Source organism: Erithacus rubecula (assembly GCF_903797595.1).
Source record: "Erithacus rubecula genome assembly, chromosome: 11".
Taxonomy (NCBI): domain Eukaryota; kingdom Metazoa; phylum Chordata; class Aves; order Passeriformes; family Muscicapidae; genus Erithacus; species Erithacus rubecula.
The window spans coordinates 15,467,973-15,481,502 of record NC_136663.1 but is presented as its reverse complement, the minus strand read 5'-3'; the positions used below and the strand labels follow the sequence as shown (position 1 = coordinate 15,481,502).

At 38.2% G+C, this 13,530-nt stretch overlaps 1 long non-coding RNA gene across 2 annotated transcripts in view; it reads right to left on the bottom strand.

Moving 5' to 3' along the window:
* Nucleotides 1-12,326, bottom strand: part of LOC306806239 — a 63,652-nt gene extending 51,326 nt beyond the window's left edge. Inside the window, exon 1 of one of the 2 annotated variants that reach the window (XR_013775429.1) lies at nt 12,263-12,326. This is a non-coding gene — a long non-coding RNA (uncharacterized lncRNA). Of the gene's footprint in view, nt 1-320; nt 405-12,262 lie in introns of those variants that run through there. The other variant, XR_013775430.1, reaches the window with a different exon arrangement.
* Between the last annotated feature and the right edge of the window lie 1,204 nt (nt 12,327-13,530).

Genomic DNA, 13,530 nt, shown 5'->3' with positions numbered 1-13,530 from the left:
AAACAGCTCCATGACAGGTAAAGACAATCCATCCTCCTTTTTATCGTACAGACATACTGTTTGAGAAAAAATTGTAACAGAAAGTTTGGAAAAAAAGCCTTTTAGATGGAAAGCTCATAGACCATCCCCAGAGAAGCTGGAAGAAGCTGCAGGACATCCCTGATTGCTGCTGCTGTTTTGCAGAAAGGCATGTGAGACCCCCCAGTTCCCACTTTCTCTGTGCATTTACATAGCATTGCATTCCAGTTGGCATCATATTTCTTTTCTGCTGTACAAATTTGCAAAATACTGTGGCTAAAATAAAAAGGAGAAAAACAAACCTTTAGGAAATGCAGAGTACAAAAAAGTTTAGAAGGATCCAGAGGTGAGGAATATAAGGGAGGCAATCTAATGAGGGTTTAATCTGTGTAGCTCCACACAGACCTAGAGAAGTAGACAAGAAAGCAAGAAATTATCATCAAGGAGCCAGAAATAGAGCAACATGGAAAAGTGCACCAAATGCAAAAGTATCACCCACTGGGTGGCCTGTATCCAACTTCATGGAAAGCAGCAATCAATCAGCTTTTGACAGCAGCGTTTAATGTTACTGAGCTAAGCGGCAGACTCAAGCAAAACAAGCTCACTGAGAAACTGACAAACTTAAACTTTGAAGACATTAATGAGGAACAAATCTGAGAAGCATTTTCAGAGAAAAGGTTGTGTTCAAAGTTGCAGTTTTGGGCATTGCCACCACAGGATTTAACACTGAGCCCATGAAGAACAGAGCAGACCATAACAAGTTTTTCCATAGGTATAAACAGGTGCTGATAGTTCCAGGTCCCAGAGCAGACATGAAACCATGCTCCCCGTGTGAGATTAATTCCACAGTTGAATATGAGCACAGGAAAAATGCTTGAAAATTCTGCCAAATTATTCTGCCCAAACGTGAAGTTTTCACAGCCAAAGAGCACAAGATTAGCTAGCACCAGGGCATAGAAAAGGCCTGACTGGCTCTGGGAGTTTCACAAGTAGTTTAACATGCAAGAATGGAGTAAAAACAAAAATAAAATTAAAAAATAAAAGCATTTGCAGGTATACATCTCCTGTTACTGAGAGTGTGAGGTAATGCAAACAAAAAGTTTGAACTTACAGACACAATTGCCAGATATACAATGGAGACCAATTAAATGCTTGGAGCAGTGCTACTCTAAAATACCAGACTCAGGAAACTGAAGAAGTTCTTAAAGAAATACCTGGGCCTGTCATTTGGCCTTCTAGAAGCAATTCACAACAGTAGAAGCTGTTAAATCCATCCAAGGGCATGTTAAAACAACAGCCTTTTCCCCCCCTCTGTTTTCCAGGGCATTTTAACAATTCAGATTTAATCTGGCAAGTCTCTGCTACAGTTAATATTCACAGGAATATTTTGAGCTAATTACTAAGACACAGGTGTTGCCAGAGCTATCAATGTATCTTTTGGTTTCTTTTAAACACATACTAGGAGCCCATTTTGCTTCCTCAAAGTTGTAATGATTTCCTGGTCCAGAAGGCAGACCTTACATAGAAAAATTGCATTTTTTATAAGAAATGCACTCCAATAATTTCTACAACATATAACAAACCTAAGCAAACCTGTGTTCTAGAGCAATGACATGTTCTAGGTTGGGAAAAGGGTCTCCTATATTCTACTGGTATCTGTACATAGAGGACTCTGAGACAGGAGCAGGAGAATGACCTTCACTTCATCACTTACCTGAGGCCAATATCACCAGGCCCTATATACAGCTGGGGACCACACAAAGGAGCAGAAGATGTGACAGGGGCACAAATAAGAATGAAGGATACAGGCTCCTTTTGCTCAAGTCTCATGGCCAGTGTTCACCTAGACTGAGGTGTATCTTTGTTTGCCATCTGCAGATTAACTTCAGACCAAGAGATTATTGGGAATTATGAAGACAGAGATGATGTAGATAAGCACAGTTGCCATCACCTTTTAAATACGATGAAATCTCATTTTTGAGGGAGTAAGTTTATCAAATGTGGTACACTGGTACTCTGTTGGATACTGCTAATATTTAGATGTCTCCCTTCAGAGCAGTATTAGAGCACCTGGCAAACATTAATCACAGCACCCTGTGTAACTGTAAACACATTGCAGTAAGGAAATGAACCAGAAGCAGCCCTCATCCAAACAGGAAATCCACACTCAAGAGGTAAATTGATCCACCTTATCTCAAATCTTCAGCCAGTTCTTAAACACTAGGCCATACATCTAAGATCTTGCATAAACCATAGTATTTTTCAATGTAGGTAAAAACAATTCCTTTGTTAACTTCACACAACAAGGACACTTTACTGTGCTTTCAGACATAGAGCAAATTGGCTTTCAGAGAAAAACATCCAAAATGAAAAATATTTTTGCAAAATTGAAAGCATGACATATTAGGAATTCTCCTGAATAATGATAATATGCCACTGTTTCTCTCCCAACACACACTGCTTAAGTGAAATGAGAGAAAAAACACACACAGAAAAAAAAAAGTATCTGGCTATCAAAAAATAGAAGTCAAATGTTTTTTTTCCAAAACCAGAAGAATAAAACACTATGGAAATTTCACTGATCAACAAAATAAAATGTTGATCAAGCACTTTTGCTTTTCAGTTTGATTCTAGTACTTTTATCCAGGGGAAGGGGGAAAAAAAAAGCATTTTTCAGAACTGTCAGTTTTTGGCTCATACATCTAGGGCAGTAAAGAGACAGTCACTACTCAAAGTTATTCCAGAAGGAAGCAACATCTGCAGCAATTGATATTTAGTTTTGTCTGCAGCAGAAAAAAAAGTGGTGATCATCAGTAATTAAGAAACTAAAATACAATTCACAAAGTAATTTTAAAAATAGGAGTGACAAAGAAAGAAAGAAAAGCAATTTGAGTGAGGAAGTGAAGGCTGTGCACAGTAGTCTGTGATCTCACAGAGGAAATACACTTGGCCAGACTTGCTGGAATGCACACAGAGTAACATTATTACTTGAAAACTGCATATGAGCTACCAGTGTCACCCTATTTGCAAAACAGAAGCCACAAGAATATGAGAATTGCAGCCCTACTATAAACACTGCACTTTAGCAGAGCTAGAGGGATGTGTCTGGAGACTCAATAAAAAAATAATCTAGTAAACAGCAGGGGCAAAAATTCTAAGTATTTGTTACACTATTCCTTTGTTAGTAAAGATTCTAGACCAAACAAAACCCAATATCACAAAGACAGCACTGGAAAGATACACCTGGCATGGACAGAATTCACCATGAACCTATGATATAATGTAAAATAAACCTTGAGGTCACTGACTGCAGAGGTTAGAAAGATATTTAGTCCTTTTTTTCTGCTATTTGTGACAAAGGAAAACTCCTCCCCAAGTTGTCCCCCTAGGTTTCCTACACAGGAAGCAAGAGAAGCACAATTTTTCAGCTTCTTTCTCTTCTAGCTAAAGCAGAAAACACTGCAGATAGGGTGCCATCTTAGCTTTTGAACTTCAGTTTGAGCCTGTTTGACACTGATGTTGCCAGACACAGACTGCTTTTTGGTCTCTGTGGAAGGTCATGAATAATCTTTGATCTCACTACTCACAGAGAAAATTTCAAGAACCAGGCTGCAGCCTGTAGGGGGTCTAGGATAGGCTCTTTCCATTGTCTTGCTTAAAATGTTGCTGGGTCACCAAGGCAGCTCTGGTTTTGCTCCATCTTCCGAAGAGAATTCCCAGCACATATCAGAAATAATCTAAGTCAATTTCAGAGCACAAGGAAGAAAATTCCTATTTACTAGAGGTATCTGCATACATGGAATAACTACATTTACCCTTATTTTGTCAAGGTAGAAACCTATGTGCCTACTTTAAACCACTATTTCACATTTTATAAACACATATCAAGTCCAAGCGGGAAAAAATATCAGGATACACTTACTCTAATTAAAATTAGCCTTTACCACTTCAAAATGCATCCTCTTAGATGCATTACATTTGCTTTAATATTCAGGTGAGAATCCTAGGAGAATTCTTGTTGCAGGCTTTTTGAACTAATATCATATGCAAATTTGGTTGATGAATAGTATGAACTGACAAATTGCATATGAGATGTTGATAAGCAAAATGGATATTTAGACTGAAAAGGTATCTGAACTTTGTAATGGGGCCTCAGGAGTTACAGACCAAACCCTGCATATTCATGAAAATAATTATTTCACAAGGCAAAAAAAATCACCTGAACAGCACATTCTGAAAGGGATGGAAATATGCTCATTAGTTTGCTGTGATAGACAGGGAATAACTGTGGCCTTATAAGTCATGTTTTCTTCTCTATCCTTTTAATAACAAGTTTAAACTCCAAACTCCTATGACAAGAAATGCTACTTGACGACAAAAGGAGCACAGTCATCACAAGCTGCTTACAAACATGGAGAGAAAGGATCAAACCATTTCAGAGTTTTAGTGCCCAGTGAATAGTGGCCTCTGGGTGCCCATTAGAATATCCTGTGGTTCTTCTGTGGAAGCCTTAGGTGCCCAGTAGGGATTGAAGTCACTATCAATTACCTGTGGGATGGTCATCAGCTTGCAGGAAGCAGCACTTGTTCTTGAAGCAATTACATTAGAGCAGATGAAAGAGTAGATATTCCCTTCTGAGGGAGATATTTTTAGTTCTATCATATGATAAAATCAGTACTACAGGTAAAGGGTGGATTTGCAAATTACAAAGTTCTGGCAGCAGTTCAGATCATCTCCCTTATTCAGCAACACATTTATTCCTGGGGTTAACCTCTAGCATGCTCAACATGCTTCACTGAATAGCAAAGACCTGCACAAGTGATGAAAGTAAATGTAAGCATGCAGCAAGAGAAGAACTGTACAGATTATTTTCAAATTTCTAGCTTAGACTAAGATTTTAAATCAAATTTTCCTGAATATAATCTGTGAAGTTATCCAGGCAAATTCTGAAGTTTATTCATTGGAGGAATGGAAACTTAGCAATATGAGGGTATAAAACTTTCAATTAATTCATATACATGAACATATTTAAATGCAAAAAGGTATTAGAAAGAGTTGAGAAAATACTTCAGAAAGCAGGTGATTGTATTTCAGAAATTCTGCAAGCTTGATACATTAAGAGAAGAACTAAAGGAATATTAAAATTGACCGTGAAGCCCTCTAAACTATAATATTTTTCACAAATATCCAGTTAACTTTTTTACTCATTTGCAAAGGCATATTAGTGAATGGTTCTATTATCACTTGGAATAAGATGCTTGAAGTCTTTGCAAGAGGTATAACAAGTAACAGAAGCTCCTATAACTGCTTCAAAAGCTCTGGAATAAGAGTCTTGTTCAGACCCTTTTAGAGACAACAGTAAAATCCATCCATCCAACTCCAATAACATGTCTTTGTTGCACAGCTCATAGCATATGAACATAGATTATAGAGTTACATGTTTTTCCTCTTAGAACTGCCTGTTAAACCAGCAGCTACACTTCCTCCCTTGAACTGTTTTCATAATATCTCTCTACCAGGTGATGCAAAAACTGTAATATTGAGTTAAGTGTAAGGAAGCATCAATACTTCTATTGAAAGCCACTAAACAACTGTCAAAAGCCAGCTAAGTTGTTAAACAAAATCTCCACACCAAAGTGCTACCCTGAAGTATACCTGAAGATGCAGCTTGTAGGTCTTGTAAGATAGAACTCTGTAACAAAGTTTTATGTAGCTGCAGGCAGGCCAAAACAAAAGTTCTGCCAAGGCTGCAAAATTACTGTTGAATATTTTAGCCTAGTTCTGAACACGTGCTAAGAAAACCTCCACAATCGACCCACCAACATTCTTCTAGGCTTGTAGCTTGATAATTCAAACCTGAATCTCCTTCCAAACAACCCTTTAGAAGATACACTGTGTTTTAAACTGGAGTTGAACTGTAAGAAGATGGCAGGATTAAGCTGTAAATCTCAAAGCCACAGCTGGTATGCTATTCTCCTCTAAAATGAGCTATACCTATGTTCATTATTCCAGCACAGTTTGTGTAAATATTAGGGTTTAGCCTCCAAGGATAGAATGACACCATGTTTGTCCTGTAAATGGCCATGAATGCCTATGACATTACATAACCTGCAGGACAAAATCTCACCAAGATAAATGTTTGTACAAAGTGGTTAAGTTAAACCATTTTGGATGACTATTTTTGTGTAATAACAGGAATTAATAGAGGAAATTGTGCACATTGAGATTCAGCTGTTTTGAGAAACTGCACCAGAACTGAACACATTTCTCTCTCTTCTGTGGAAGTTTGTCACAAAAAAAGCAAGAAAAATGTTATTTATACATTTTATAAATAATATATTTAAATTCTCATTTCTGTACAAATAAATTCTTCATGACAGAGGTGATATTTCATCCAAGTGTTTGTTCAATGTTTTCACTAAGTGCAGTAGAATATATTCGAGGTATTTCCTAAATGGCTTTTTTTCTGATTTATTCCATGCCTTTATTTAAAAGGAAATAAAATCCCTGGAACAAATGGTAGGATGCATCAGGTAAACAGTCAACACTGAACACCACCAGTGTCACTCTGGAACCAGCAGTGTAAAGCTGATCCATTTTAGCTCCATTGAAAGATGAAAGACAATGATGTATAATGAATCAAAGTATAATACTATTTTGTTATTCTGCCTTTGATAATTTACAGAATAGAAATAAAAATAGAATCAAGGTAGTTTTCTATAACATTTTATTGACCTACTTTTGACTTAAGAAAATATTTACCTCTGATGCAAAGTAAAAATCTGTTTATCTTTTAAACCATGGTACAGATTAAGTGCTACATAAATGATTCAAAAAGTAACTCCTCTAAAGCCACAGCATTCATTTTTCTTTTCCTCTGGTGCCTACATGCTGACAGATGGAATGACATGTTTTGGGTCAGGGGGCTTTTCCACCAAGCAGAACAAGTCAATTTACATTCTCATCAAGACCAAGCAGCCTGTGTTTGAGCTTCCTTTATAATATTGGTAAAGTAACCCACTTTAAAAAAATACTAATTTACCCTGTGAAAAGTAAATACTCAAACCTTATCACACCCTTCTTTATAAGGCTCTACACCAGACTGTCCTAACCAGAAAACTCTTTGATTTACTTGATCAAGAGCACAGCTGGTTTGATGCTGCATAAATTCCCACCTAGATACTTAGTGAGTCAAATACAACTCACATAAGGTACCAAATTCACGCTTCACTTGTGCTCATGTAATGCCCCAGACAAGAGGAATGCACAGGCCCAGGGAAGGCTGGATGACAAAGGGGATAAGCAACTATGGAAAATTAAAGATTTAAAAAAAAAGAACTGCAACAAGTTCAGCTTACAAAAAATCACCTCTAAACTCATATGCAAAAAACATAAGCTAGAATGGAGAAAACTATTTTCTTAGCAAAAGAAAAAAGTTCTATGAGGTGGTAAACCTAGAAGTTATAAAGCAAACCTTGAAAGGGCAAACTGGGGCCAGAGAATGAGCTGGCCATTATTTCAGGAAACCTTCTTGTCAACAACAAAATTTTACTAACATTTGAGGGAAGAGGGGAATTAAAACACATGGAGAGTTGTGGGAGAGTCAGGGCACAGAAGAAGTGAATCTCACTCAAGCAATATGTTACTACACACATCCAGCATACCATTGTACTATCAAAGACACACAGCCTATAAAACACTCATCAAATCAACAAGATCATGGCCTAAAAAGGAGTGAAGATCGTTGTAAGGAAATTAAATGAATTTGTAAATTGGTAAATGGTTGACCAATCTCTAGAGGCTACAGGTAGCATGAATTATTGATTTTTTCTGGGTTTATACTATAGCATTTAAACAGGTGTTCCTACAGAGAACTTACAGGTGTTCCTACACCAGTTGGAAAGATCAATCTCCTGATTGCCTTTCACAGAACAATATAGGATTCAGAATAAACAACAAATATTTTTTTAAAAGGTTTAAAAATAGTTGGGTAGAAGAATTAAACCAATCTTAACTTAGAAGCAAAAAAGATCTCTCAAAAGACATTCTGACCTGTAGAAAACAACACACAGACTAACATGCTGCACTGAGGGCCACACAGCATTGAGAAGCTACATGCTAAAAGCATATCAATTAGAGAAAGCTGATTTTGTTTCAGTTGAGGGGTTTTTTTCCTCCAGTGAAATACTGTAAGTAGAAATTCTCCAATACTTGGCAAGGTCACGAGATAATCACAGTGAAAGTATTTAAGATAGCACTGAAGCAGAAGACAATGATAGTCTTTTCATTGGTGTTCATTACAGAGCCCACTGGGGGATTTTCATATCAGAAATAAGATTAAAGTTCTGCCTGACACCACTGTTACCATGTCAAACCCTAAATAATCTGCTCAAAATTACTGACTACGTCAGAGACAGCTTTCATATCTACTAAAAACATGACTGCAGCCAAAAGAACTGTTTAGGTGCCAGATGTGAAATCTACCAGACAAACTAAATAATTGAGCTTATTTTCAACTTTTTGTTTCCCCAAACATGCCAGTATAGCAACTTATGTTTACTTCTTAAAGACTTAATTAACACTTCAGTCAAGAGTTACAAAAATAAAGTTTGATCCTTTTTTATCAGTGAAATCAGCAAGAAATTTTTCTCATTTCAAGACAACCAGACCAATCCAAGGGGTCTTGCATAGGCACAGAAGTTTGACAAGACCAGCAAGTCCAGGAGAATTCAGAAGTGAATCTGGCAGATGACACAGTTTGTCAGGCTGACAAGTTGATGAGTAACAGTAGCCTGAGAAACCAACACCACTCTTATATAAAGTCATGATCAATGGAAGCAGTGAAAGGAGGAAACACCAAAAGCAGAAAGCACCAGACCAGCTGTAGATACACCCATTCTCTTCATTTCAACTGACTCTATGTTATCTTCCAGCTGTCAGACTCAAAAATCTAGGTAAAAAAAAGACTTTTTCCTGCTTCTCAGAATTCTATATTCATGAGAATTCATGTCCAGAGACAAAAGTTGCTTGACACCACCAATGAGTTTTCCTCTGGCACTCAGCAAGTCTTATGCTTTGAGCCAGGTACAACCAGCATTCAACAATACCTGACTCAATGATTGTCCCTGTGCAGACTGTTGGCTGACAAAGGCAACTCACAGAATAAACAAAGTTCCTGAACCCTGGCAGGCCACTCAAACCTGGCTTTTGTTTCTCATGTCTGTAGCAAAAACTCAGTAGCACACATTTCACACTTCCATGAATTCATGTGTGAATGTGAAAATGCACTTGTGAGAACTTTCAGAGATTGTTGCATCATTTTCGTATCTAAAAACTTGAGGAGCAAATATATTGTGCAGTTTGTTAATTGGAAAGAAAATTCATATACAAAATTCCCATAGGACAATAGTTTATTAAGTGAATGCAAAAGCAAGCATTATTATGTAAATATTAAACAAGAACCACGAATGCTGAAAATAAGAGGATACAAAAGCCACTGTTTTTACAGGAACTATACATATTTGGTTCTGATTATGTTCTGAGCTATCTTAGTCTCCAGGGTTCTTCCACCATCCATCCAAGCTACTCACCCATCCCCTGATGCCTAATCCTCATTCCTTTTATCTCCTTTCACCTTCAAGCTTCTTGCACCACCTGGCTGGGGCTCCATCATCCAAGGCAATGATATTCTCCTACTTGCCCCATCTGGTATTTGCCCAGCAGAGCAATAGAGGTGTGTGTCCTGCCACCACACACTGTCATGGTCCAAACAACAGCTAGTGCTGCTTCTGAAGTGCCTATTCATTCCACTATAGTGCTTTTATTTTTTTTTAGTAGAATTAATCTGTTCTGAAGAATGAATCCAAATGTCTCTTCAATTACTCCCTCGGAGCAAAGGGAACTGCTTAGCATGAAATTGGGATGTTTTTAGGAGCAGTGTTTTTACTTACCTATCTTAACCCAGGCTTCTACTAGAGCAAGGCTTCTACTCTCATTTTTTACATCATTGTTGAATCTGGGTATGAATATTTAGTCAAGCAGCCCAAAACACCATCTAGCCTGTAATTAAAGGCTGCAAGAGCACAGTTCTACCTGACTGTGCTCAAGCCTACAGTGATCACATACATGGGAATTAACCAAGTCCATTCCTTAAAAATATCAGATGTAGCTAAACTAAAAGTAAAAAAATCAAGGTATGGATTTGACATCATTTACAAAAGATGTAAATGCTCTAAAACATGGTCTCTATTGCCTCTCCACAGCAGAGGGGCTGTGAAGCAGGGGCCTCAAGCCACAGCCCCTGCCAGTTCACATCTAACGGTCCTCTGCCCACAGAGAATTTGACTCCTAAATGTGCAATACACAATTAGCATGAGAATTGGTCAAAACTCCAGCAATAACATGATTCCATGCACTGTATGGGGAACTGAATCTGCAGGCAGGGGAAGTCTGAGTGACTTTTTTTTGTTATTGGTGTATGTGGTAGGCTGTTTTGTGGTCTTTTAGTGGTAGTGTTGGTTTGTCATTAACACACATCAAATCTGAGGATTTATTACTTATGAGTAGCTCCAGTGCAGTACCATAACTCTCACTAAGAATACCACATACTCAAAAGACAACAGTTTTTCCACACTGACAGTCATTTCTCAAAAGCAGCAGGAGGAGCTTCTAGCAGATGACTTCTCAGATCACTGAACACAAAGGAAAAACCTCTTCTGTTCTCTAAATATTTTACTCAGCTGCCACTGTCACTCTTCTGGAGTTACACAAGTCTCCTGAGAAATGGCTTGGGTCTAATCCATGGAGTCTCAGACCTGTGATCCCTTTTCTCCAACATATCCAAAATGCCTCAGAAATGAGTGAGGGGTTCAGGCCCTACCTACCTACATATTTAAGTTGCTTTTTAGCCTGAGGCCCTGTCACAAAACCCATGGAAATTTCATGTGAGTCAGAGTGGGAACAAGAGGAATGCTGTCCTTAGTTTGTCTTTTCATGGACTCCACAGGTGGTTAGGACTCAGAGCCCCTTTACTATTGCTTAAAACTCTAAAATAGAAAGAATTTTCTTCTGAAATGTCACTTAATTCCACTGTAGGAGAGAGACTTCACTTCTTGTGAAGGGCAAATCAGAGTCAATACATAGTACCAGCAATTACATTTACCATTTATTACTGTGATATATCACATGAGATGCAACATATTACTATAACACACTACTGCTAAACAGTTAATACTGGTTTACAAAGCCAGGAAGGAACATGATATACACCCCAGTACTGTGTCAGTTACTATGAGAATTGCCATCCTGAATTAGTTTGAAGGCCCATCAAGCATGGTATTGACTGACACCAGTATCAGATGTTTAAGGAGGGAGTCCCTATGGGGGCAATTATAGACTAATTTACCCATCAGGGAAATTCTTCTTTAAACTCCATCAATTATACCCTGAGGCATAGGGATTTATATCTCATCCTTTCTAACTTAACTCTAGGTTATCTTATTACACTTGTAAATGCTTAACCCTTTTTCAAAGCCCACTAAGCTTATTTCTCTTAGTATAACAATTATAAATTATGCATAACTTTCCAAACATGTAGATAAACACAACAAGAACACAAGCTAACTGGAAAATTATTAATGGGAATGGTATAAAAATTCATCATACATATCATGGAAAATTCAGCAGGGCTGATCACTGATTGCAAATCACCAATCACCATCACAAACGCTCAACTTAATGACTTCTAGCAAAATTCTGTGGATTAGATAAACTGCATCTAGAATGGCAAAGTTAAGTGTGAAATATTTTTTAAAAAGGCAGCATTTGCTATGTTCTCACCAGTCAGTAAGTCCATTTATATGGGTGTTTCCTATGTTACAGTATCCAGCAAGTCATCCAGTTTCTCAACACACAGTCACAGATGGAAGTGTATTTTGTCAGACCTGTAATTCAGTGATTTCATGGAGAATAACACACGAGACTGCTGTGGAATCCAGTAAAAGACCCTGCATTCACATGGAAAGCAGAAAAAATGTTTTGGCATTCCCCCCCTCAGTGGCCCCTTGACAGGAAGGCTGTACACAGCTAAAGTTTCCTGCTTGCTGCAGAGCTGCTGGAAATGTACTGAGGAGGCATGGGAATCAGATCACCATATTAACAGGCACTTTCCTAGCCAACCTGAGGAGCTGAACAAGAAGAAAGGTTTATAAAACAGAGGCAGAGATCCTGCCTGCTCTGTAGTTACAATAGAACATAGGTCACATCATGGGATCCAGCATGGAAAACTGCACAAGCACTAGGACCAAACTACCACCTGACCAAACTGAAATTTTTTTCTATTCAGATCTGGGAAAAAAAAATCTGAGATTCACATAATTAATCCCATATACACATTGAAGAAGATATTAATTCTTTTTAGTTCTGAAATCATACATCCACTTTCTAAGGACACAAAGGGGAGTCTTGATTAAAGTTGATTAAAACATGAGCAAATTTTCCTCCAGATATGCACAGCTACCAGGGTGAGGGAAGGGCTTTCTGGATACAATTTAAATACACTTCAAGGAATAAAGCTCAGCTGCCCTCTGACTGCTGCAACTGCCAAGTTTTTCAAGTGTTTCCTCCTCCTTTCACCCTGGGAAATTGATGGATGCACAACTACCATTCCTAGGGGTCATTCACATCCTCTAAAGCGCCTGCTCTCTTGTGTACAAACATAAAAGAAAGACCCTCTTCCCCACTCAAACCTCAGTCAATCCATACCAACATCTCCTGACAGGCAGGCACAGCAGAGACAGGCTGGGAAGGAGAGGCACTTACCTCTTCTATGGCTTTTCATTGTGCATAAATTGTTTCTGGTCTCTGCCAGAGAGAGATCAGGTAGACTCCATTCTTGTCCACAGTTCTCAGAAGCTGAAAGTTAACATAAAACTTCCCATAAAATGCTTGCCTTCTAACACAGCACAAATAAAAACCCCTGTGTGAATAATTGATGTCATGGCTCACCGGATGAAGAACCAGAAGTATTTCACATCAGTCCCTTCATTTACCCTAACTTCATTTATCCTAAATGTCATGCAAGATGAACATTTCTTTCAGCTTAAGAGACCCCAACCTCTTTTCCTACATAAAAATTTGTTTCACTCGGGATTAGGGGTTTTTGTTGGATTGAGGGGAGGGACAGAGGAATGGAAGTTACAGCAGTCAGGGGATTTTTAATAAAAGTTAAGGAGCTAAACTCTTCAAAAAAAACAATTTGCCACTGGTTGCAACCATCACAGTTGTCACAGGAAATCCAAGCTCACAGTTCCATGCTCAAGCAAGCACAGAAGAATCTAGGCCCAGGTATCCTACACCATATTCCAGTATTGCATCCAGGAGTCTACAGTTCCTAGGGATGGAAGGATGCATTAGCAGTATCTCACTGATACCCATCTGAGCTGGCTCTCTAATCAGCACTCAGTCCTGACTTGTTTTTCTTTAACTGCAACACCTTCCTGGATTAGAACAGTC